The sequence below is a fragment of the Parasteatoda tepidariorum genome, chromosome 5, assembly GCF_982258835.1.
Source record: "Parasteatoda tepidariorum strain Cologne lab strain chromosome 5, Ptep-v5.0, whole genome shotgun sequence".
Lineage (NCBI taxonomy): Eukaryota > Metazoa > Arthropoda > Arachnida > Araneae > Theridiidae > Parasteatoda > Parasteatoda tepidariorum.
This window is the reverse complement of record NC_141759.1, coordinates 54,876,318-54,901,000: the sequence shown is the minus strand read 5'-3', so window position 1 is coordinate 54,901,000 and position 24,683 is coordinate 54,876,318. Positions and strand designations below refer to the sequence as shown.

The window sequence follows — 24,683 nt, the reverse complement described above, 5'->3', positions numbered from 1 at the left end:
TTTCAAACTTTGAACACGTCAGACAAAAAAATTAATTCGGGCTGTCTTTTGCGATATGTATCATTATAAACAGGATATAGTTTCGTAGCCTTAGTGGTATCCTCAACATGGCGACATATTTCGATAAATAACAAAAACATTCGTTCTTGAAAAATAAGCAATTTTATGACGTTGCAGGAACATTGGATTTGATTGGACTACTAAAAATGGCGCATCTTATGCAGATATACTCCTAACAAATCAAATGCGAGATATAATTTGTGACTTTAGTTTGGTTAATTGATTATTGTTAATAACTATTATTAATAATAATAAAAAAGCAAGCAAAACGGAGACTGTGCAAGTTATAATGTTCGGAGGCGAAATTAATGTAAGTTCGAGCTGTGAGCTTGGCGTGCATTTAGATGCAAACAGGAGTTTTCCATAGGGATAATGGTTTTTCTTAATTTGCGACAGAGAACATTCGCAACTCGAACAAATATGCAGGCTAGAATAAATTATCGAAAATTAACGAAATACTATATTGTATCGTCAATGGTAATTTTTTAATGGTAATCTTTTTTATTTTCGATTTCAAAAGGATTACATTTATTTATCTCTAAAACTAAAACATTTTATTACCACCTATTAATAATAGTACTTAATTGTTAACATCTTTTTTTTTAATAAACACGAATTTCTAATTCTTAACTATATATGATTATCCTTTAAATGAAAATATTTATAAACTTTGTACAAAAAAAATTCAGTGTTTAATAGCTATACAGTTCATGAAGGTAGAAAACTCTGATTTACCAATAGGTAGAAAACTCTGATTTGCACAGGTCAACTGATAATACAAATAATAATACAAATGCTACTGATAATGCAAATACTACTGATAATACAAATACTACTGATAATACAAATAGATACATGAAATATTGTATTACCGTGATAATATCTAAATTTTTGAGAATGCATCTGGAAATTAAAATTTGTACTCGGCATAGATATTAATGTTTACATGTGCTACAGCTCAAAAAACCAGTCATTGATGCATAGATCTTATAAACGATTTATAGAAGGAGAGGTTAAGCGCTAAAAACAGTTAGATGTCCTAAACATGCATAGATTATATATATTTGAGTACACATAAAGACATAGATCAGTTAAACCTCAACACATTCAGGGGTCTGTTTAGAAGAAATTTGGGTCCGTTAACGGACCCTTCACAAAATATCTTTTCATAAAAACAGACCCTTCACAAAATATTTTAACTTAAAACCGGACCCTTCACAAAATATTTTAACTTAAAAACGGACCCTTCACAAAATGATTTTTCTTTTAATTGAACCCTTCACAAATTTGTTTATCTTCATTATTATTTTGTTAATCGATTAAACCCCTTCCAGGGCAGAAAACAAGAAAGATGGATGTAAACGAATTAAGTTTCGTCTTCGGCAGACGATTCTTCCATTATTCGTCCGAAATTAATATTCTGCTTTCAGCAGTATAGGCTAAATTCAAAATATTTGTATATTGCATCTCTAATTTAGAAGCAGCAATTGTTGTTTATTTTTTTAAATTAAATTTTTTTAATTATAATTTTACAGTGTTGAACATAATCTTGTATATCTTTACAATTCAAAAACTCCTTGAAAAAGCTTTTTTTTTTCCAATAACGGACCCTATTTGCACGAATTCATAAAAGCGGACCCTGGTTGAAAGAATGTGAGTAACTTTTTCACAATTTCTCGAAAAACGGACCTTTCACAAAATGTCTGGACAGAAGATCCCTGACATTATTCTCAATATTGAGAAATTTTTAAAAAAAATAAAACTCGTTGGCAAGCAAAAATACATTTTAGTAATGGTTTAGAAGTGACAGATAAATCTAAAGACTAATTTTAACTTATTAAAGTAAATACTTATTTACTAGGTTATGCCGTCTTTTTGTTGTTATGCAACTCCATTAAACTAAATTTTTACTTTTCAAAATTTATTTTTTGCATTAAAATACATTATTTACTCTGGATCTGAGTATTCATTTAACTTAAAGAAATTTATAATAGTTAAAGCTCGTTATGTTTTTTTTTGGGGGGGGGGAAGTCTGGCCCTATATAGGGCCGACATTGAATATTGGTCCCTCGGTGCATATTCATATAGCACTCATATTGAATCAATTTAGAGCCCAACTGGGGTCAGGATAAAATTGTTGCTAGGATTATGCTGTCATTAGGTACAAAGCTTATCCAGAAGTTTGATATAGTCGGTAAATGGTCGAAATTTTCAATGCAAGTTTTCATTGTCATAAATAAAAAAGTGAGTAAACAAAACTGTAATATCGCAAGCACATGTAAAGTTTTCACTTCACTTACCTTTTTTTTTTAGATACTACACCTGTTGCATGTGTAGTTCATCTCAATCGATTTCCAAAAAGTCAGCTCCTACTAATTTCATATATTACTACTGACTAAATAAACACCACACTCTAATAAGAGCGGTGAATCGAAAAGTGATAAAAAAAAATTGACATACATTTTATATGTTCGATACTTATGCTCGATTAATTATCCACATCCTATTTGCAAAAAGAAGGTTTTCTCTTGTAAAGATTGATGAAGATAATAATTATTTTTAGGTTTATAATTGACCTAAAGTTACTAATTCTATGATGTCTAACTAATTTGAATAATTAATGAAATTATCGATTCGATTTGTATATCCGTTTAATGAATTACTTGATCATAAGGAGGCATATAAATAAGAAATAAATTTTTGCTCTTTTTGTAACAAATCAATATTTAATTGCATTATTAATTACACAAATTTCTTAATTGCTTCCAAAATAATGTTTATCAGTTTCGTTTCCTAAATAATGTTTATGGATTATGTTTCCTTTGTTTATTAATTGTTTTACCTTATCAAATTTACATTTAAATCTTAAATTTATTCTTAAAAATCTACTCGATGATTACAAATTTCATTCATTAAGCTTGAACTATATAATATTTCAATATACAATACTCATTCCAAGTAGTTTAAAATATCTGTATTCCCTTTGGCGGAATGACATGAAATGAGCTGCACAAATGCTGAATTCATTCTTATGTAAATGCGCGATTGACTCCCAATTCTTGGAATTGCAAATGTGCATCAAAATTATTTGTAATACAGGATTATCATTTGAAACTGTGGTAAAGGAATAATTTTTACTGAGAATCAGATACTACTGATTAATTTTCTGTAAAATAAGCTTAGTTGTCATTCTAAGAAGACAAGCTTTGCGCAAATTAATTCCTTTTAATAATTCAGTTGACATTCTTATCGTATGTGTATTTAGCATTGCAAAGTTTAATTGTGTTTTATGTTGAGTGACTAAAATAAACCAAAAGGAGTCGTTTTCGATTGATTGCTGTGTTCTACTTATTAAATGATTAATTTTAAATATTGCGATCGCTTCCCTATTTTGATCGAAACTTTGTAAATCTAATCTTTCTGCGTCACAGTTATGCGTTATCGAGATCTTAAAAATGGGTCGTAAGAAATTTTTAGATGATTATGAGAATGTATGCTTTCTTTTTGGGAAACTTAGTGAACATTTAAGAAATGTTCTTATAAGAAATGTTATTATCTGACGGTTAAAGCATGGATTAAGTCCCTTGTTGAAAATCTGCGTCAAAACTAACAAGAACCTAAATTTCATTTTTATAAATATCATGTTTTCATATTCTAAATCAGTGGTTACCAAATGGCGGCCCGCGAAGCCCTTTTTTGTGGCTCACGAACTAAAATATATTAGTTGTCATTTTTTGTGGACAATTTTCGTAATACATCTATGTGGGTTTTAAATACTTTTAAGTTTTATATTTTGACAATTTGATGTCTGTTGCACATTAATTGTTTAATACATAGGTGCACATTAAAGTTATTGTAGCCCCAATTTTTTAATATGCAATTAAATATCTTTAAAAATGTACTTCTTATTTGAATTCGTAATTCAATACTTTTGTTTTGTACAACTTGATAAAAGTCTGACAGTAATAAAAGAGTCCTATACAAAATTTTTATGAAGTTGCGGCCCGCCTCTTGACTGGTATTTTTAATTGCGGCCCTTGGCCTTATGTAAGTTGGAAACCCCTGTTCTAAATAATAAATGGCAGTAAAGGCATAAAACTAAATATCAAAATACTTCTTTTATGAAATTCAACATATTCTGAACAGAAAATGCTTAAAAACATAACATGTTTTATACGTTTAAAAAAACTTCATTCATTCAAAATATATCTGAAGAACTTTCAACATTTGGAAGAAAACATTTTTACTAGTGTATATATCCTAGTTATGATATTTTTTAAAGTGCTTAAAAATATTTTTGAGTGTTTAAAAAGTGCTTAAAAGGTACCTATTTTTTTGAAAAATTTGGCACCGTATAATATTTTTTAGATTGTTCTGGAGTTAAGCGATCTTTTTCCGAATTTCTTCGAGATGTAGAATAAACATCAAACTTTGATCAAGCAGGATACCCAAATACCTTAATTATTTTATGTTTTCTTACATTAGCACCAGACCTTCTATCTAATTTTACGCATGGTAGTTTTGAAATTCTGTTTCCTCTGGAAAAATTTTCGTGTTCTTTTGTCCAGACTAAGTTAGTAGTTTAACCGTCTTTGGTAAAAACAACCAATAAACGTTTTTTCTCAGACTTAATAGTTTGAATATAATCGTTTTTATGGTAATTTGATTGTTTTGGTTGAATATGGTAAAATGACAATTAAAAAAATTGCTATTTAATCATTTTTACTGAGAAATTTCTAACAGTGTAAGTAAAACGTTTTAGCTCCATTTTTTGTTTACTTTTTTTGGAATAACTACTTAAAGCATTTCAGCATCATTGCTGCATTCATGAACTAGGGATAAACGTTTTTATTGGCTTATAACCTGTTCCATACGTTTCCCATTATTTTAGTAAGTAAATGCGTGATTTTCCCTTTCTTTCTTCAAATGAACGATAACGCATTCGATACTCTTACGAGAACAGTTTCATTATTGCAGCCTAATACCACGACAGGTCATTTTTCGTTAAATTGTAGGTGTGTTGCGAAATAGCAAATTTGCTAATAACGGGTTCAATTTTCTTAGAATCTGCAAAGTTAATTTTATGCAGTTCAGCACTAGATATTCTATCTCTGTGATAATTTATTCTGTATTATAAAATGAAAGTTTAAAGATCAGGGGTCTGTTTAGAAGAAATTTGGGTCCATAAAAATTTCCATAAAAACGGACCCTTCACAAAATATCTTTTCTTAAAAACGGACCCTTCACAAAATATTTTAACTTAAAAACGGACCCTTCACAAAATAATTTATCTTTTAATCGGACCTTTCACAAATTTGTTTATCTTCATTATTGTTTTGTTAATCGAAAAAACCCTTCCCAGGAATGGGGGGGGCGGAAGAAAGACAGATGTAAACGAACTAAATTTTGTCTTAAGCAGACGCTTCTACCTTTATTCGTCCGAAATGAATATTCTGCGTTCAGCAGTATAGGCTAAATACCAAATATTTATGTGTTGCATCGCTAATTTAGTAGCTGCAATTGCTGCTTATTTCTTAAAATTTAATTTTTTTAATGATAATTTTACAGTGTTGAGCATAATCTTGTATGCCTTGACAATTTAAAAACTCCTTGAAAAAGTTTTTTTGCAATAACGGACCCTGTTTGCACAAATTCACAAAAGCGGATCCTGGTTGAAAGAATGTGAATTAACGTTTATTTTATATTCACAAATTACGAGTAGTAATTTTTTCACAATTTTACAAAAACGGACCCTTCACAAAATGTCTGGACTGACCCCTGAAGATTGAAAATAACATTCTTTGTGTCAAAAGACTCACACCTTTTTTTTTTCTTTTAAAGTTTTCATCAGTATTTTATCTACAGCCTTTTCCTCCTTTCCTTTTTCTTTTATGCCATACCTAGTTTGTAACATTATTTAACTATCAGATCCAGTCAATAATTTGCTTAACACCATAAAAATTTATATTCTATTGAGTACTTTTATAAAAATGAAGTTACATTTTGTAAGAATGCTTCCATAGCCATTCAAATCTATAATTAGTGAAAGAAAGCACCCAAGACATTTGAACTTATATTTCCTTTTTGTGAATTAACAATGAATTATTTTTGAGCAATATAACCATGATAGTTATATTGACACGGGCTTCTTTTCTCAAAAAAATTAGTGGGCAACTAAATCACTTAGAAACATTATCTCATTTTTTTTTAACCTTTGGTAGCATATCCATGATTTATTGGGGGATAAAAACAAATTGAGTCTACGATTCTACTGCTAATAAAAGACTTAAAATGTGCTAAAAGTTTGTAACTATCTTTTTTTATGCGTGTCTATATTAAATGTTTACTAAGATTTAATTTTTTTTCCTTTCTCTCAAAATTCCTTTCCACGCCAAACATTTCATTAAAATTCAATAAAAGCACATGATTCTCGAACTAGAATATTTCAAGTTTTCCCTCCCTTATAGTGTTTTCGATTTCGGGAAATTTCCGGTACGTAGCATGGCTCAAATGAAAAAGGGAAAGAAAAAAATTGATGAGATACAAGAGCGATGGCTCATTTTCACCACACTCCGTTCCTCCTCCTGTTTTTCTGGAGCAGAATTCCAATATAAGGGGCTTCTGAACTTGTCATTGTCATCGTGGTAGAGAACTACTCACACTGGTTTTTGACACATGCCGTTCAAACAGAAAGCAATACGGCTTTTGTTTTCTCCCCAACAATTCAATCAGTTTATCGTGGACTAAAAATCTTGGCGAAAAATCTTTTAATACTTTGTGGGCGGTTTTAGAAAACAATAAAAGTATCCTTCGAAGTAAACTGTCAAATCGCGCACCCGGAGTATTTCATTAAGTTGTTATTAAAACGTGAAGGAGTTTGTGGAAGCATTAAATAAAAAAGAGTGAGTTCTATTTGGGATTACTTCAGATTTTATTTTTTGGGATAATATAGTAGTGTTAATATTTGACCAGAAACGAAAATTTAAAAGTTATTTAAGTTTGTTCAAAAAGTAATACGGTAAAGAATTAGGAAAGCGTCACATCCTACAGGGTGCGTCGCGTTTTTAAAAAGTGCTTAAAGGTGCTTATTTTCGATTTTCGTTTTTTAAAAGCCCTTAAAGGTGCTTTTTTTCATTGGGTGTTTTTAAAAAGTGCTTAATTTTTCCTTTTTCAAAAATGAGATTTTTCCTTTACTATGTTGATTTTCGCTTCGAATTATGCAAAAAGACACAGTTCACATTATTCTATTCAACATTTTTATAATTAATTCAACACCAATCTATTTCGGCGTATAATCAGTCTGTAGCGTATGAAAACAGCATTCATTTTACATGATTCAAAATTTCATGATTTGACAATTGTCAAAAACAAGACCAAAAGATCTTTTTTTGACATGACGGTTAAAACAAGATAAAATCGTCGATTGTCAAAAACTTTCCAACCCTGCCTAATTATATTTTTTTAAAGTGCTTAAAAAGTGCTTAACAGGTGCTTACTTTTTGTTGAATAATTTGGCTACGCCCCTGTTAAAGTTATTTAAGTTTGTTCAAGATGTAATACGTTAAAAAATTAGGATTTAAGCGCCACATCCTAGAATTGAAAACCTTCTCACTTTGCTAAAGACTGTTCAGACTATATTAAAAAAAAAGAGAGATTAAATTTGAGCATAGGCCATATATTTTTCATAAAATTCATAAATGAAATTGTCCATCAATGAAAATTGCTGTTCAGCTTTTGATTACCTGATTTATCGGACTCTTCACAAATTTATTTATCTTCATTATTGTTTTGTTAATGGAGTAAACCCTTCCGAGTTTGGGGGGAGGGAGAAAGACAGGTGTAAACGAACTAAGTTTTGTCTTCTGCAGACGCTTCTTCCTTTATTCTTCCGAAATGAATATTCTGCGTTAAACAGTATAGGCTAAATATCAAATATTTGTCCGTTGTATCTCTAATTTAGAAGCAATTGCTGTTTATTTTTTAAAATTTAATTCTTTTTAATTTTAATTTTACAGTGTTGAACATAATCTTGTATGTCTTTATAATTTAAAAACTTCTTGAAAAAGTTTTTTGCAATAACAGGACCCTACTTGCACAAATTCACAGAAGCAGGACCCTGGTTGAAAGAATGTAACTTAACGTTTACTTTATATTCACAAGTTACGAGTAATTCTTTCACAATTTTACAAAAATGGACCTTTCACAAAATGTCTGGACAGACCCCTGCTTCAGCCTTTGATTACCTGATTTATTAAAATCTAGTTGTTGCAAAGGAAGTGATATTTTGAACATATTACTAGACAGATGCTCGCCCTTAATTGTTGTTTATTCCAAAACTAATTGGAAAGTATGACGTGTTTGTTGATCCTGTTTAGACATAAGAGTACGTGGCTACATCATGATTCCTCTGCTAATAATTTTCACTTAACTGAACGAATCGAAAAAGAAGAACTTTTCTTTTGCAAAGAAAAACTCAAAAACAAATTTCTGCATTAATTTCAAAATGTTCCTCACACATTTTTTCAAAAATGTGCGAAATAAGTATTTTTCATGAAATACTTTTTGAGTTACGAGCGCCAATATTTTATTGAACGACGGTGATAACGGTAGTGTTTTTTTTAACGTAGAGTGAGATCAGAATTTACTGTTATATACCATGCATTATAAGACTTTAATTTATGAAGTTAATAATATATGTTGAGATTATGATTATATTATGTCAATGTATATAAAAAAATTTTTTTAGCATTTAGTAAAATGAAATTTGTGATTTGACAGTAATGTTTAACTTGTAATTTCAGGAAAATCATTAATAGAAGAATAAAAAGCTCTTTATCTACGAGGCTATAGGTGGATAAAATATGCCATCAAAATTTCGATTGGAAAACTCTTATTTACTCGTAAGTTATTATGTTTTTTTCTCAGTGTGCACATAGGTTCTGGCAAAATTAAAGATAACCTCTGCCAACAGTTTTGCATTAAATTGGATACCTACAAGTGACGTCATAGTAGGAAAATCGCAGTATTGGTCGATTGAGGAGCCAATTACATTTGATACACACACGTGACGTCGCATACTATATATACAATTAAATCGTATTTAAATCACAAAGCTATACATAATCATTTAACTTCTTGTTGCTTCGCAAGTATCCAATTGTCTTTTCAAGATCACTTGGGAAAAACCATCCTCGGAAAAAGTAAAGTTAGCAAACATTATATTAACAGCTAATTTTATTTTCATTAAAATAAATCATTAAACTAAGATATGAACCTAAGACATTTATTTCTTTATTTAATTTGATTAAATTTCAATGGAATGTTTCTTTAAATAACTTATTTATTGCTATTATTTATTAACATAACTGAAATTTTTGCATGAAGATTATTTATTGTTAACTTCCAAACTCTTGAAAAATGGACATATATTTTTATTTTTTGTTGAAAACATGAAGATTTTCATGATAAAATTAATTTTTACGGTAAACAAAAATCATGATTATCATCTGTAATTTCCATTATAGTTATTAATTTTAAAAATAAAATACATTTTTGGTTAACAATTATTAATCAAATTTTGATTTTCATTTTACAAAGTGGAAAAATAGGATTTCATATAAAAATGAACCGTTGCTAATTTTTTTTAAATCATCGGTAAAAAAAGATATTAAATTTAAATATTAAATGCACGTTATAAAATAGCCCATATTTGATTTTAAAAATTTTGCATTTTTTTTTCTTTTTTCCGTTATTTTAAAAATATCCCTAGTTCATTTATTTTAAAATGTCGGTTACCATATGTTTTAAAAAAGTCTGATTTCTGGACTGTCTAGATCAGGGGTGTCAAACTCAAAAGCTAACTTGGGCCAAATAAACAATGATTAACTTTAGGTGGGCCGCAAAAAAAAAAGAAAAATCAATGTTCATAGAAACAAATATTTTTATTTCGAATAGTACGTTTTAATAAACATACATAAAATTAAATTATTGTTTGATACTTGACATCTCTTCTCTGCTACTATCTTTCCTATTCCGGGAGAAATTTTATTGGCCGAGACTACTTTCAAAATTGACCCAACGTGAGCGTTATTAATACGGTTTCGGACAGGAGATTTATTTCCACTCATAACTGAAAATAATTGCTCGCACTGATAAGTACTTCCAAACATGGAAATAATTTCTTATGCCAATTTTCGAGTATTTTCAAACCTTGCCGGTAAATATTTGTTAAATTCAGGCACATCCACTTCAATGAATTTTGCGTTCAAATTTGAGTCGCACTAAATCTCAATCACTTCCATTTGCATATAACTGGGTACTGAGTCTATATTTATTGAGAAAATCGAAGAAAACAAGCAAAATTTGTCTTCCAAAGAATTAGAATCTTTAAATCTTGTTTCAAATTCTGTTCTAAGATTTGAAATTTTTTCTGCGTATTCTTGATACGATGCAGTATCTCTGGAAGGGCTGGTGCCGCAAGCCAATGAGGAACCTGCATGCCTTTTTTTTATGTTTTAAAATGAAACATCATGCCATTTTATAAAGATAGACACCAATTTCTGACCGGTGCGATAACTAGTTATTTTGTTATAGTTGAAATCGCTCGATTAGCCCCGCCCCCTAAATCGCTGCTAGGTTTCCTATCTGCTCTGATGACGTCACGATACAGTACAACCACAACTCCCATCATGTGAAACGGTGAAAGCATATGCCGCTCCGAGTATAAATTTTAAAAATTGGCTCCAAGCAAAAACTACAAGTGTTGCATTGTACCATGTGCAATAGTTCTACATTAAACACGCCAAATAAATTATTTTTTAGGGTACCAAAAGAAGAAAAAAGACAAATTTGGTGCAAAGCCATCAAATGCGATGAAAAAAATACTTGCAAATTGTCTGCAACTACTGCATTATACTGTTGCTAAGACCATTTTACAGTAACTTACTTAATTATAATTTAATTCTATAAGATTGTTTTTCTGATTGATAAGCTTCTCTGAATAATTCATTATACTGAATTTTAAAATGTTTTTGAAATGCTGTTCAGATCACTTTCTTTCTTTTTTTTCTTTTTTCTTTATTTTTTAAAATGAAAGAATTTTATTCTGACATAACAGTTGTGTACAGGTTCTTTTTAAAAAAATAATTTAATAATACAAGTTAAAATAAAAAAAGGATAGGGTTTAGCAATATTCACATTTCTTCAACAAAAAAAAAATCAAGAAAATATTTTAGAAGTTAATAATAAAATGAATTTTTTAAAAAAAATTTACCTAAATTCCAGGTCATATACCATTTATTCCATTCCCTCTAATTGGGATCCACTCATTAAATAAAAACTTTCAAAACAGTTCAGACTTTTATATATAGACAAATATAAATAAAAATGAATCAGCATAAAAAAATTAAAAATGAATTTATTTTTTTCTAAATTTGTTGAAAAAAAAAGCAGTTTCGATTCGACATTTATTTTTTCATTCCTCAATTTTACTTCATTATACTGAAGGGTTTTGAGTTAAAAAAAAATTAATTAATTTTATCTGGATGAAAAAATTATGAAAGTTAAAATGAAAAATGATAGGGGTTTAGCTTTATTTATATTTCTTCAAAAAAAAAAAAAAATTCCTGAAAATATTTTAGAAGTTAATAATAAAAGTAATTTTTTTAAAAAGATTTACCTAAATTCCAGGTCATATACCATTCATTCCATTCCCTCTAATTGGGATCAACTCATTAAATAAAAACTTTCAAAACAGTTCAGACTCTTATATATAGACAAATATAAATAAAAATGAATCCGTATAAATAAAGAAAAATGAATTTATTTCAAAAGTTATTGAAAAAAAAGTAGTTTCGACATTTATTTTTTCATTCCTCAATTTTATTTCATTATGCTGAAGGGATTTGAGTTTTAAAAAAAAATAATTTTATCTAGAAGAAAAAATTGCGAAAGTTAAAATAAAAAATTATAGGTGTTTAGCATTATTTACATTTCTTCAAAAAAAATTTGATCAAATATTTTAGAAGTTAACAATAAAAAAGAATTTTTTAACACATTTTATTTACCTAAAAACTTATAATTCCAGGTCATATACCATTCATTCCATTCCCTCTAATTGGGATCAACTTATTAAATAAAAAACTTTCAAAACAGTTAAGACTTTTATGTATAGACAAATATAAATAAAAATGAATCAGTATAAATAAATAAAAATGAATTTATTTCAAAAGTTGTTAAAAAAAAAATGTAGTTTCGATATTTATTTTTTCATTCCTCAATTTTATTTCATTATGCTGAAAGGTGCTCACAAAAATTTTCTCAAGGAGGAGGATGCAACTGATATACACTACATATATATTTAAACTATATATAAATAAGATAAGCATGAAAGAAAAACAATTTTTAAAAAATGCGGTTCAAATTAAAACGCCTTTGTAACACATTTTTAGATAGAAAGCTTTGGTTTAACTCCTCCCGTTCGCTGAGATACTGTATCTTGACGTCATAGCAAACCACGCCTCATTTTGTGTCACGTGAAGTTAGTTTCGTTTTGGGCTAATTTTAAGTTAAGTTTTTTTTAATATTCGGGTCAGTTTTTTAAATTCTGAATTGATTTTAGGGAGTTTTAAGATATAAACTATTCAAAATAATCAACATTCTGCGGTTACCCGAAGCATGCAGGTTCCTCATTAGAATGTTACATTTTCGCGTGTACAATTTAAAATGATCCGAATAGTTTATAAATAAAGACTATTATAATTTTATATGCTAGTTTGCTTTCTAATTCACATTTCTATTTTATTTTTACTTTGCGTCGGATATATTGACTGGGCCGCAAAAATGTTCATCTCGGGCCGCATGCGGCCCACGGGCCGCGAGTTTGACACCCCTGGTCTAGATGTCGGCAAAGTGAAAAAAAAATAAACATATTTCATGTTTCGTACTATGTCATATTTTCTACTAAAAATAAATATCGAAATAAATTTTTTCAAAAATGCACTATCTAAAATGAATTTTTTAAGTAGTTTAAAGTTCAGTTTTAAATTAAGTTTGAATTGATTTGCTATTTTTGGGCACATTGTTTTATGTTGTCTCACTTCCAGCCCCTGTTGTCTAACATAGTTAATGAGTTACGACAAATAGCTCCAAAATTATCTGAAAGACAGAAAAAGCTCTATAAATCACTACACACCATGATGTACTTTTATTCGAATTTGAGTTCCTTACATCGCACTCATGTTTACTGTGTCAAGTTATATCGTTTTTTCCCACCCGTCAAAGGAAATGTTAAACTATGTCTTTCTTAGGTAAATTATTGTTGAGATGATTCAACTTCTTTAACATAAAAATATAACTTTATTGTTAATTTGTTTGCAAAACCTTTTCTTTCCAATGCCCTCCTGGAGAATGACCTTTCGTCATACAGGCATCTGAAGAGCAGATTTGTTGACCACTCTTTCAGGGGAATCATATTAGGTGGGCAGAAAATTGCTCCCACAGTAAGTACAGAGCAGGAAAAAACATCATTGCCTTGAACGGGGTTCGAGCCCAGAACCTTTTTGATGCAAGGCCAGTTCCCGGACCTTTACACAGGCCGGTTGGCTGTTGGCAAAACTTTCAACTGGAAATAACTTCTCCTTAAGAAACCTTGTGTATTTTTAAATTACTAATGAGTGGTCTGTTTAGAAGAATTTCGGGTCCGTCAACGGACACTTCACAAAATATCTTTTCATGAAAACGGACCCTTCACAAAATATTTTAACTTAAAAACAGACCCTTCACAAAATAATTTATCTTTTAATCGGACCCTTCGCAAATTTGCTTATCTTCATTATTGTTTTGTTAATCGAATAAACCCTTCCCAGGAATGGGGGGAGGGGAAGAAAGACAGATGTAAACGAACTAAATTTTGTCTTCGGCAGACACTTCTTCCTTTATTCCGTCGCCAATAGCCCATTGAGCAGCTCTAGTGCGACGTAAATTAACAACAACAGCAACAACAACATCTTCCTTTATTCGTCCGAAATGAATTTTTTGCGTTCAACAGTATAGGCTAAATGCGATATATTTGTATGTTGCATCGCTAATTTAGTAGCAGCAATTGCTGTTTATTTTTTAAATTTTATTTTTTTTGAATTGTAATTTTACAGAGTTGAGCATAATCTTGCATGTCTTTACAATTTAAAAACTCCTTGATAAAGTTTTTTGCAATAACAGGACCTTATTTGCACAAATTCACAAATGCCGGATCCTGGTTGAAAGAATGTGACTTAACGTTTATTTTATATTCACAAATAAGAGTCATTTTTTCACAATTTTGCAAAAACGGACCTTTCACAAAATGTCTGGACAGACCCCTGATATGATTATTTAACTTTATTTTTACCTACAATGGATTGCTAAAATTAATTTTAAGAACGAAAGAGAAATACATACCTTATCGATCACTCTCTACTAAGCCTTTGAGACAATGTTTGTTTCATTTATCCATATGAGTAACAGATTTAGCCATAAGAGTTCAGCCATATGAGTAACAGATTGTTTACTTTCTCACACCGACTGAGAATTATAATGCTGGTGGTTTATAACAATGTCCTTGCTACTTAATTATGGTATAATTTTCTTTTCTAGTTAACTCTGATGAAAGCAAAGTGGAGTAGTACGTGATAGCTGTCACTTGTAAATATTCACTCTTCAGAGCTTGAGTCATTTTATAGCGTCTTGCTAAAGAACGTACTAGAGGACCAAACACGACATGTAGAATATAAGAGTACAACCATTCTTTCGGATTATATTCGTCCATATGCTTTTTATCCGAAGTGCCAACAATGTGACCAGACTCTTAAGCTATCATTGTGTAAGTCACCTTTTTTTTAAACTTTTTTTTAAAAAAGTTTTAGAATATTAGTTTTTGAAACTTGCAGAATAAGACATGTAGGATCAGGGGTCTGTTTAGAAGAAATTTGGGTCCGTTAACGGACCCTTCACAAAATATCTTTTCATAAAAACGGACCCTTCACAAAATATTTTAACTTAAAAACGGACCCTTCACATAATATTTTAAGGGGTCACAGTACCTTTGCAACAATTTTTTAAAATAAAGGTATAATCATTCATTTTGAGGATGCTTTACATGCTCATTTAAGTTATAATCAATAATTTATCTTCAAAAAGTAATTAAACTGTTTAATTTTTTTTTAAATTTTAAAAAAAGTTGAAAAAATTCTAAATTTTTAAATCCCTAAGGCTTTTTTTATTTTATATTTTCAAAAAAAGTTTTTTTCATAGTGCTTGCAATATTTATCTTAATAATTTTGTGCATTCATTTGTTGATACATCAATTAGAATATTTTTTATAGATTATTTTGTAAAAAAGTAGAAAAAAAAGGGTAAAAATTCCTGTTAGGTATATATATCATGCCGTAAAAATTGTAATACCTCATAAAATGCTTATTCCATGCACAGTTTAAATAAGTGTATTATACTCAAGATAAAAAAGTTTACTTCAAAGTTTTATCTTAAATAGAAAAAATTCCTTAGGGATTTAATTAAGATTAAGACACAAAATTATCATCTATGCAAAAAGCACTTTAAAGTCAGACTGCTGAGCAAGTTTCTGTATTAGAACAATTAAAAATCATTCATAACTTTTTTAAAAATGTAGATAGAGAGATGAATTTTTTTCTGTACATTTGAAATACTTTGAAGTTTTATTATAAGCAATAAAAATTTTTTTGGTATTTTCGTCATTTTTTGGGTACTGTGACCCCTTAACTTAAAAACGGACCCTTCACAAAATAATTTATCTTTTAATCGGACCCTTCACAAATTTGTTTATCTTCATTATTATTTTGTTATTCGAATAAACCCTTTCCAGGGCAGAAAACAAGAAAGATGGATGTAAACGAATTAAGTTTTGTCTTCGGCAGACGATTCTTCCATTATTCGTCCGAAATTAATATTCCGCGTTCAGTATAGGCTAAATACCAAATATTTCTATGTTGCATCGCTAATTTAGAAGCAGCAATTGTTGTTTATTTTTTAAAATTTAATTTTTTTAATTAAAATTTTACAGTGTTGAGCATAATCTTGTATGTCTTTACAATTTAAAAACTCCTTGGAAAAGGTTTTTTTTTGCAATAACGGACCCTATTTCCACAAATTCATAAAAGCGAACCCTAGTTGAAATAATGTGAGTAGTTTTTTCACAATTTCACGAAAAACGGACCTTTCACAAAATGTCTGGACAGACCCCTGAGGATGTAATGCTGAAAAAGAGTTCATTTTTGTTGTTCTGTACGCCATTCTAGAATAAATGGACAAATTTATTAAAATAGGGGCTGAAACCAATGTGAGAATATGCAAAGTTCGTTTACTTAAAAGGGAAGGAAAAAAGGATTGTTATTGAGTATTTGAGTATTTTTATTATTATTATAAAGAGTTATTTTAATTCTCAATTTTTCAGCACTAGGCGAAGGTTGATATCTAAACGAAGGTTTAATTTCATTTTATTTAAAGACTCACCAGGGGACTGTTTAGAAGAAATTTGGGTCCGTTAACGGACCCTTCACAAAATATCTTCTCATAAAAACGGACCCTTCACAAAATAATTTATCTTTTAATCGGACCCTTCACAAATTTGTTTATCTTCATTATTGTTTTGTTAATCGAATAAACCATTCCCGGGGGAGGAAAAAAAGAAAGACGGTTCGAAACGAACTAAGTTTTCCAAGTTTCCCTAAGTTTAAGTTCCGAATGTAGTATTCTAAGAAAATATTTCTAATTTTACAAACATTCTTATTAACATTAAATGATTATTTTTTTTGTAAATAAATAATTGATCAATTTATATTTATTCATAAAATTAATTAATAGAATATTATGTAAATAAAAATTAATTTCTGGAAATTTCTTAAAAAAAATATTTTAAATTTAAGAATTGTTTAAGTTTACTTAATGCGTAACACATTAAAATTGATATTACTAGGTTGTGTATATTAAAATATGTCAATTGAAATTATAAAAAATGTGTGCAGGGGTCTGTTTAGAAGAAATTTGAGTCCGTTAACGGACCCTTCACAAAATATCTTTTCATAAAAACGGACCCTTCACAAAATATTTTAACTTAAAAACGGACCGTTCACAAAATGATTTTTCTTTTAATCGGACCCTTCACAAATTTGTTTATCTTCATTATTATTTTGTTAATCGAATAAACCCTTTCCAGGGCAGAAAACAAGAAAGATGGATGTAAACGAATTAAGTTTTGTCTTTGGCAGACGATTCTTCCATTATTCGTCCGAAATGAATATTCGGCGTTCAGCAGTATAGGCTAAATACCATATATTTGTATGTTGCATCTCTAATTTAGAAGCAGCAATTGTTGTTTATTTTTTAAAATTAAATTTTTTTAATTATAATTTTACAGTGTTGAGCATTATCTTGTATGTCTTAACAATTTAAAAACTCCTTGAAAAAGTTTTTTTTTTTGCAATAACGGACCCTAAAAGTTTTTTTTTTGCAATAACGGACCCTATTTGCACAAATTCATAAAAGCGGACCCTGGTTGAAAGAATGTGAGTAATTTTTTCACAATTTTGGACCTTTCACAAAATGTCTGGACAGACCCCTGGAAGTGATATTTTTTCCATTATTCTTCCGAAATGAATATTCTGTGTTGAACAGTATAGGCTAAATACCAAATATTTGTATGTTGCATGTCTAATTTAGTACAATTGTTGAACCGAATCTTGTATCTATTTGCAATTTAAAAACTTCTTGAAAAGGTTTTTAGCAATTTTTGCAATAACAGGATCCTATTTGCACAAATTCACAAAAGCAGGACCCTGCTTGAAAGAATGTGACTTAACGCTTATTTAATATTCACAAATTATGAGTAGTTTTTTCATAATTTTACAAAAACAGACCCCTGCTCACTGCTTTGATTTAAATCATACAGATTACAGTTACTGGAGGGACTGAGGGCATCAGAGAAAATATTACCTAGATGAATTTTTAAACTTCACCTTTTTGATTTGATAGGAAAAAGGTAGTAAATCTTACCTCTTCAAGGAGATGAGTTCGATGGCTGAAAAATAAGTTCCTTGATATTAATTAATCTGTGAATGAGTTAATCTAGCATCATTAAAGAAGTATATTTTTAAGCAATATAGAAACGTAATGATGAATTTAGATCGAACATTTTTACTGGCTTTGAGGAAGGATAAGACTTCTCCATCAGTTAAAGATACACAAAATGAAATCTGAAAAACGAAGAGAAATAGAACATAAAATATAACATTAATACTCAATTAATATTTAGACCTTGAAAAGATAGTCACATGACATGAGAGTTTCATTTCTCAAAAACTACACTTCCTGAATATTCAATTACAAAACTTAGTGAATATTCAATTGACAAGTAATAAGAATTAATAAAAATGATATCTGAAAAATCGTAACAAATATACGTATTTCTATTCGCAATTAAAGAAACTTATGAAGAATAATAAATATTGTTTCTTGCAGACGATTTTCTTCTATGGTGAAATAAAAGTAAAAATTCCTTCTCAAACTGGATTTATAAAGGGCATGTCAGCATAGGAAGCGCTGTTTTTAGTCGTCCAATGAAATTCTATGCCCTTGCCACGTTATATAGTTTATTCTTTTTTAAGAACGAATGTTCTCTTTATTAAGCTAAATATGTCGCCAAGTATTCCAGTAGGACTTCGAAACTATAACCTTTTTTTTAATATTTCTGTCATATATATAGTTAACACGAATTAAACTTTTATCTGACATGCAGAGCTTTCAAATTGTTTTGAAAGCATGTTCGTATAATTTGATAAAGAAATAAACGGAACAAAATGCAGCCGTTGATGATTACTAAAATCCAATACCGCTGGAATGAATCTTAAAAAAATCATAAACTTATATAATGGAAAAATCATAAAAATTAAGTAGAATATCATTAAAGTTATAGAAACTAATACAATGTGGGAAAATGAAAATTATGACAACTTAGCACAACAAATAAGTTTTCAAATCTTACCGGATATATACTTTATTTCTTTGATTGATTATCAGAGCATGATTTATAGATAACACTGAAATATTTTTCATTGAATTATAAATGAGTAATTGAAATTTCAATGGCCATATTTCCAAACATAAATATTACTCATCTACCAACATAATGAATAAATCTAAACTGAAACTAAAAAAGGAAAGAAAATAACAAAAACAAAATATTTCTTGATTAACAGTACCACTGGCGCCATCTGTTATTGAAATTATAAAAAGAGTCAAAACATCCTGCCACCCAAGGAGGTGGAAATGTTATTTTTTTATCAATGGACATACTTTACAGATAGGCCTGGTGGTTTCTCCATGAGCTGTTCTTAATTTAACAACCCTAATAATACCATCGTTTCCAGGAAATACCTGCACAACTCGTGCAAGAGTCCACTTTAATGGAGGTGGGACATTGTCATTTTTGAGAAGAACTAAATCTCCAACATGAAACTCTGAGCCAGAAACAGTCCATTTAGACTTTGCTTGCAGAGTTTGGAGATAATCTTGACTCCATTTGATCCAAAATTGAGCACGAAGTTTTTGAATCAAAGACCATCTAGACTTGAGACACACGGATGGTGATGGGTCTCTCTCAGGCAATGAAAGAAGTGGAGCACCCACAATAAAATGTCCAGGGGTAAGAGCCTCTAGATCACTTATTTCTGATGTTAATGGACATAACGGTCGTGAATTGAGGCAAGCCTCAATTTGACACAAGAGCGTAGCCAGTTCTTCGAAATTCAGTGTAGCTGAGCCGCATACTTTCAGCAGGTGTCTCTTGGTTGATTTAATATTAGACTCCCAGAGTCCGCCAAAATGAGGTGTTGCTGGAGGAATAAAGTGCCAAGAGATTTGAAGATTGCTGGAAAAATCTTGAACTGAATTGTCTCGAACAATTTTGAACAGAGACTTCAAATAGTTACTGGCTCCTTTAAAATTTGTGGCATTATCACTGTATACATCAGATGGCAACCCTCGTCTAGCAATAAATCGACGAAAGGATGCTAGGAAGGTTTCTGTTGACAAATCAGAGACAAGTTCCAAGTGGACAGCCTTCGTAGCAAAACAAATGAAAAGTGCAATGTACGACTTTAAGGTGACTTTAGATCTTGGTAAATTTGGTTTGGTTGAAATTGGACCTGCAAAGTCCAACCCAACACGTTGGAAAGGTTTATATGGAATAACTCGATCACGAGGCAAATCGGCCATGAGTTGGCTTGAAGAAACAGCATTTACCTTTAAACAAGTTATACAGCCTCTGAGGATCTTTCTTACTGTGTTTCTCCCAGCTGGAAACCAAAATTTTTGCCGAATTAAAGATAAAACTACAGAAATGCCAGAATGTAACGAAAGCTTATAATAATATTCTATAATAAGCGTGACAAAATGATGACTTTTCGGCAAAAGAAAAGGATGTTTAGCCGACAGTGACAGATTTGAATTTTTGAGTCTCCCACCAATTCTTAAGACCTTGTCAGAATCTAGAAAAGGTGAAAGGGTTATTATTTTAGAGTTTCTTGGAACACAGCCTTTATTTTTGATTGACTTAATTTCAGCACTGAATTCCACCCTTTGAATTTCTTTAATAATTGCGATAAGAGCATTATCCAGTTCACAAACTTGAAGGCAACCGTTTATCCGATTTTCCGAATTTCTCGAGTTGAACACGAATCTTTTACACCAAGGAATCACTCTTATTAATTTGCTGAATGATGAATATTTTTGAGTTAACTCTTGCATCGAATTACTTTCAACTGCTGAGGCATGTATTAAAGTGTCAGGGTTGGAAGTGTGAGCAGAGTTTGGTTTAACCTCTTCGGTGAATGCTGAATTTGCATTAGATAGCCACTCCGGGCCCTGCCACAAAAGTTCCAAGTCCTTAAGCTTCTTTGGAAAAATTCCTCGAGAGGCGCAGTCGGCAGGATTGGTAACTCCAGCCACATGGTTCCAGTCGCCAATATTAGTAAGTGATGTTATGGCTGCAACTCTATTTTTTACGAACTGATCCTTTAAAGAGTCTGATCGAATCCAACTCAGAACGATTTCTGAATCCGACCATAAGAACACTTGCTTCCAAATTTGATCTATCGAAATTTGAAGATTACTATACAATTTTGCTAGCAAATGAGCTGCACACAGTTCGAGGCGAGGTAATGATACTGTTTTCAAAGGGACAACCCTGGTTTTTGCTGCCACTATGTTCACTGAAGCTCTATTTTCGTTATCCACTACTTTCAAATAAAAAACAGCTGAATATGCTTTGAGTGAGGCGTCGCAAAATCCGTGTAACTGGGCATCAATGATTAAATTATTTACAGACACCAGTCTTCTTTGAATTGCTATTTCCTTTAAAGCCTGTTTTTCAGCCTGGAAGGTTTTCCAGACACATAAGAGCTCTTCGGTTAAAGGTTCGTCCCAAGTTAATTTCTTTTTCCATAGGCTTTGCATCAAAATTTTTAAGATGATTGTGGCAGGTGAAAGAAAGCCCAGGGGATCAAAAATCCTAGCTATGACAGAAAGCAGTTCTCTTTTTGAGGTAACTATCTCTGGAAATGAAATGTTCACCTGAAAAGTATCTTGCTGTGTATTCCAATACAGTCCTAAGACCTTCTGACATTGATTTTCTTCTATGGTAACATTGTGCTGCTGTGAGAGAGAGTCTTTGGAAAGATCTGATAGAACCTCTGAACAATTAGACGACCATTTTCTGAGATTGAAACCTCCTCGTTGCAAAAGTGATTTTAAGTTTGAAACTAGATTTTTGGCTTTGGGGATGGAATCTGTACCTGATAACAGATCATCAACATAAAATTCTTCTTTAAGAACTCTTGAAGCATCAGGAAAAGCTTTCTCTTCGTCCTTAGCGAGTTGTTGAAGTGTTTTTACAGCAAGATAGGGAGCACAGGCTGTCCCATAGGTGACAGTTAATAATCTGTATATCTGGATTTCTTCATCAGGTTTGAACCTCCAGAGTATTCGTTGGTAATCAGCATCCTCTTCATGAATACGAATTTGGCGAAACATTTTCTCGATGTCAGCAGTAAATGCAACTTTGAAAGTTCTAAATATTAGTAATAGAGAAAATAATTCGGGCTGCAAACGAGGACCTGCATGCAATGCATTGTTGAGAGAATTCCCTGAAGAATCCTTAGCTGACGCATCGAAGACCACTCTTAGAAGGAACCCTTTCCATATGACCTAGTTGAAGATATTCTGACATGAAAGTTGTGTACTGATGCTCAAGTTCATTATTCTTACTTAGTTTTCTTTCAATGTAGTTGAATCTTTTACTTGCTTGAGTAGCTGAGTCACCAAATTCTATAGAATGTTTGAAAGGTATTCTCACAATATAACGTCCAGATGGATCTCTAGCAACCGTTTTTTCGTAAAATGCTTCACAATCTAAATCATTCTTTGATTTCAGTTCAGCTTGAGGTAAAGATTCGAGCTCCCAGAATTTAGCCAATTGACAATCCAACGATGAGGTAAGATGACAGTTCACAAAGGAGTTTTCCTTATTGGAGTTTGAGAACACTCTTCCCGATAATAGCCAGCCTAGATGAGAATTGAGTGCAGCTGCAGTACCCTTCTTCCCTAAAATTGGTTCTCCAATTAGCAAGTCAGCGTATAAGTCGGCTCCTAACAGAATGTCTATTGGACCAGTTGCATGAAATGTTGGATCTGCAAGCATTAGACCATGCAGGTGTGGCCAGTTGCATGAAGAAAATGTGAAATTCGGTAAATCACTTGTTATGCAGTCTACAATCAAGGCTTTACAGCAAAAAATTTTCTCATTAAAATGTGGAGAAAAGACCAAAGATACTTCAGATAAAGAAGACTTTACTAGCGTATTATTAATTCCTGAAATCGAATGATTTGTAACAGTCTTTGATAATTGCAGTCTTTTAACACAGTTTTTGCTCACTAGAGATTTCTGACTGCCGTTGTCAATCAGCGCTCGGCAATTAACGAAATGTCCCTTAGCATTTTTAACCTTTATTAAAGCTGTTGATAATAAAGTATTACTATCTACACTATTAGAATTTAGACAAGTTGTGCTAAGTTGAATGTTTTCCCTCACTGTAGGAACATTTTCAGAATTGGCATTATCTAAATTTGAATTAGAATAGCAAACTGTATTGCTTACATTAGGTTCTTCAGAATTAGAATAAAATCTATGCAATGAAGTATGATGTTTTCTATGACATGCCTTACAGGTGTTAGTAAAACGGCATTTATTTGCCATATGAAATTTTCTTAAACAATTTATACACAGCCTTTTAGATTTAATTACCTTCCACCTGTCATCAACAGACATTTTATTATGCATGGGACAATTAACAATCGAATGATTTTCATTACAAATATTGCATAAATTTTCGGTTTTGTTTACTACCACATTATTTACAAAAGCCTTTTTAGGAAGAACCCTTGGTTTCCATTCTGTTTGATTTGAAAAACTTTTTGCTTGTTGCTCAAGAAATTTAGCCAATTCTAAAAATGTTGGAATATCTTGATTAGTTAAAGATAATTCCCATCTTTGCCTTAGTGTATCATCTAGTTTTCCCAAAATAAAAAATATTAAAATAACATCTACCATAGGATTAACTTCTAACTTTAAAGTTGAAAGAATTCGAATAACTTCATTACACGAATCTAAAATTTCAAATATCGAAACCGCAGAATTAGACTTAATTGTCTTTAGATTAAATAGTTTTGAAATTTGCGCGAACGCTAATTCACGTTTATTATCATATCTCGCAACTAGAGTCTGCCAAGCATGCTTATAATTTTCATCTGTGAGCGAAAATCCTGAAATAAGCTTGTGTGCAGTACCCTTTAAACTAGCAAACAAATATTGAAATTTTTGAAGTTCTGTTAATTCTGGATTTTTATCTATGGAACTCAAAAACAATTCTTTAAATGACATCCAATTATTGAAATCTCCATAAAAACTCGGTAACTCGAATTTGGGCAACTTTAAACAAGATTCATTTAGTTTCGGTTTCGAGTCATCTAGAGAAATGCCGCCATTATTAGTATTGTTTACTTTTGATTTCAATTCCGACATTTCCCGTGCAATATTAATTCGCAACGTATCAATATTAGATGCCAAATCATCAAATTCTTTCATATTGCTTGCCTCTTCCTCATTCTTGCAAGAAACGATAATTTCCGTATGAATCTCATTAAGCTCCACCCATATTTCATTCATTTGAGCCGAAAAAACATCTAATTCCGCTCTTTCTATTTCCCCAGACACAAATTTCGGTTTCAGAATATTGTTTATACGCGTTACTTTACCTTTTAAAATACTACGTCTTTTCTTTAAAGTTTCCATTATAATTACAAAATACAAGATTTAAGATCAAAGATTTATCGACGGACCGAAAAATAAAAACAAAAAACAGCATTAACTAGAGCAATATAAAATACTTTTATCTAGCTCTCTTAATTGAAATCGAAACTACAATTATAAACAATAGCTCAGAATTTTCACTCCGGTCTCGAAGGACCAAAAAATGGAATGAATCTTAAATAAATCATAA

General features: G+C 30.7%; 1 protein-coding gene across 2 annotated transcripts in view; it reads left to right on the top strand.

Annotated features, from left to right (window-relative positions):
- LOC107439425 (thrombospondin type-1 domain-containing protein 7B) overlaps positions 1-24,683 on the top strand; it is a 524,453-nt gene that overhangs the window by 328,172 nt on the left and 171,598 nt on the right. The window contains exons 4-5 of one of the 2 annotated variants that reach the window (XM_087163956.1): positions 8,862-8,960; positions 14,692-14,917. The gene's annotated coding sequence lies outside the window, so the exon portion shown is untranslated. The remainder of the gene's footprint in view (positions 1-8,861; positions 8,961-14,691; positions 14,918-24,683) is intronic. The other variant, XM_087163957.1, reaches the window with a different exon arrangement.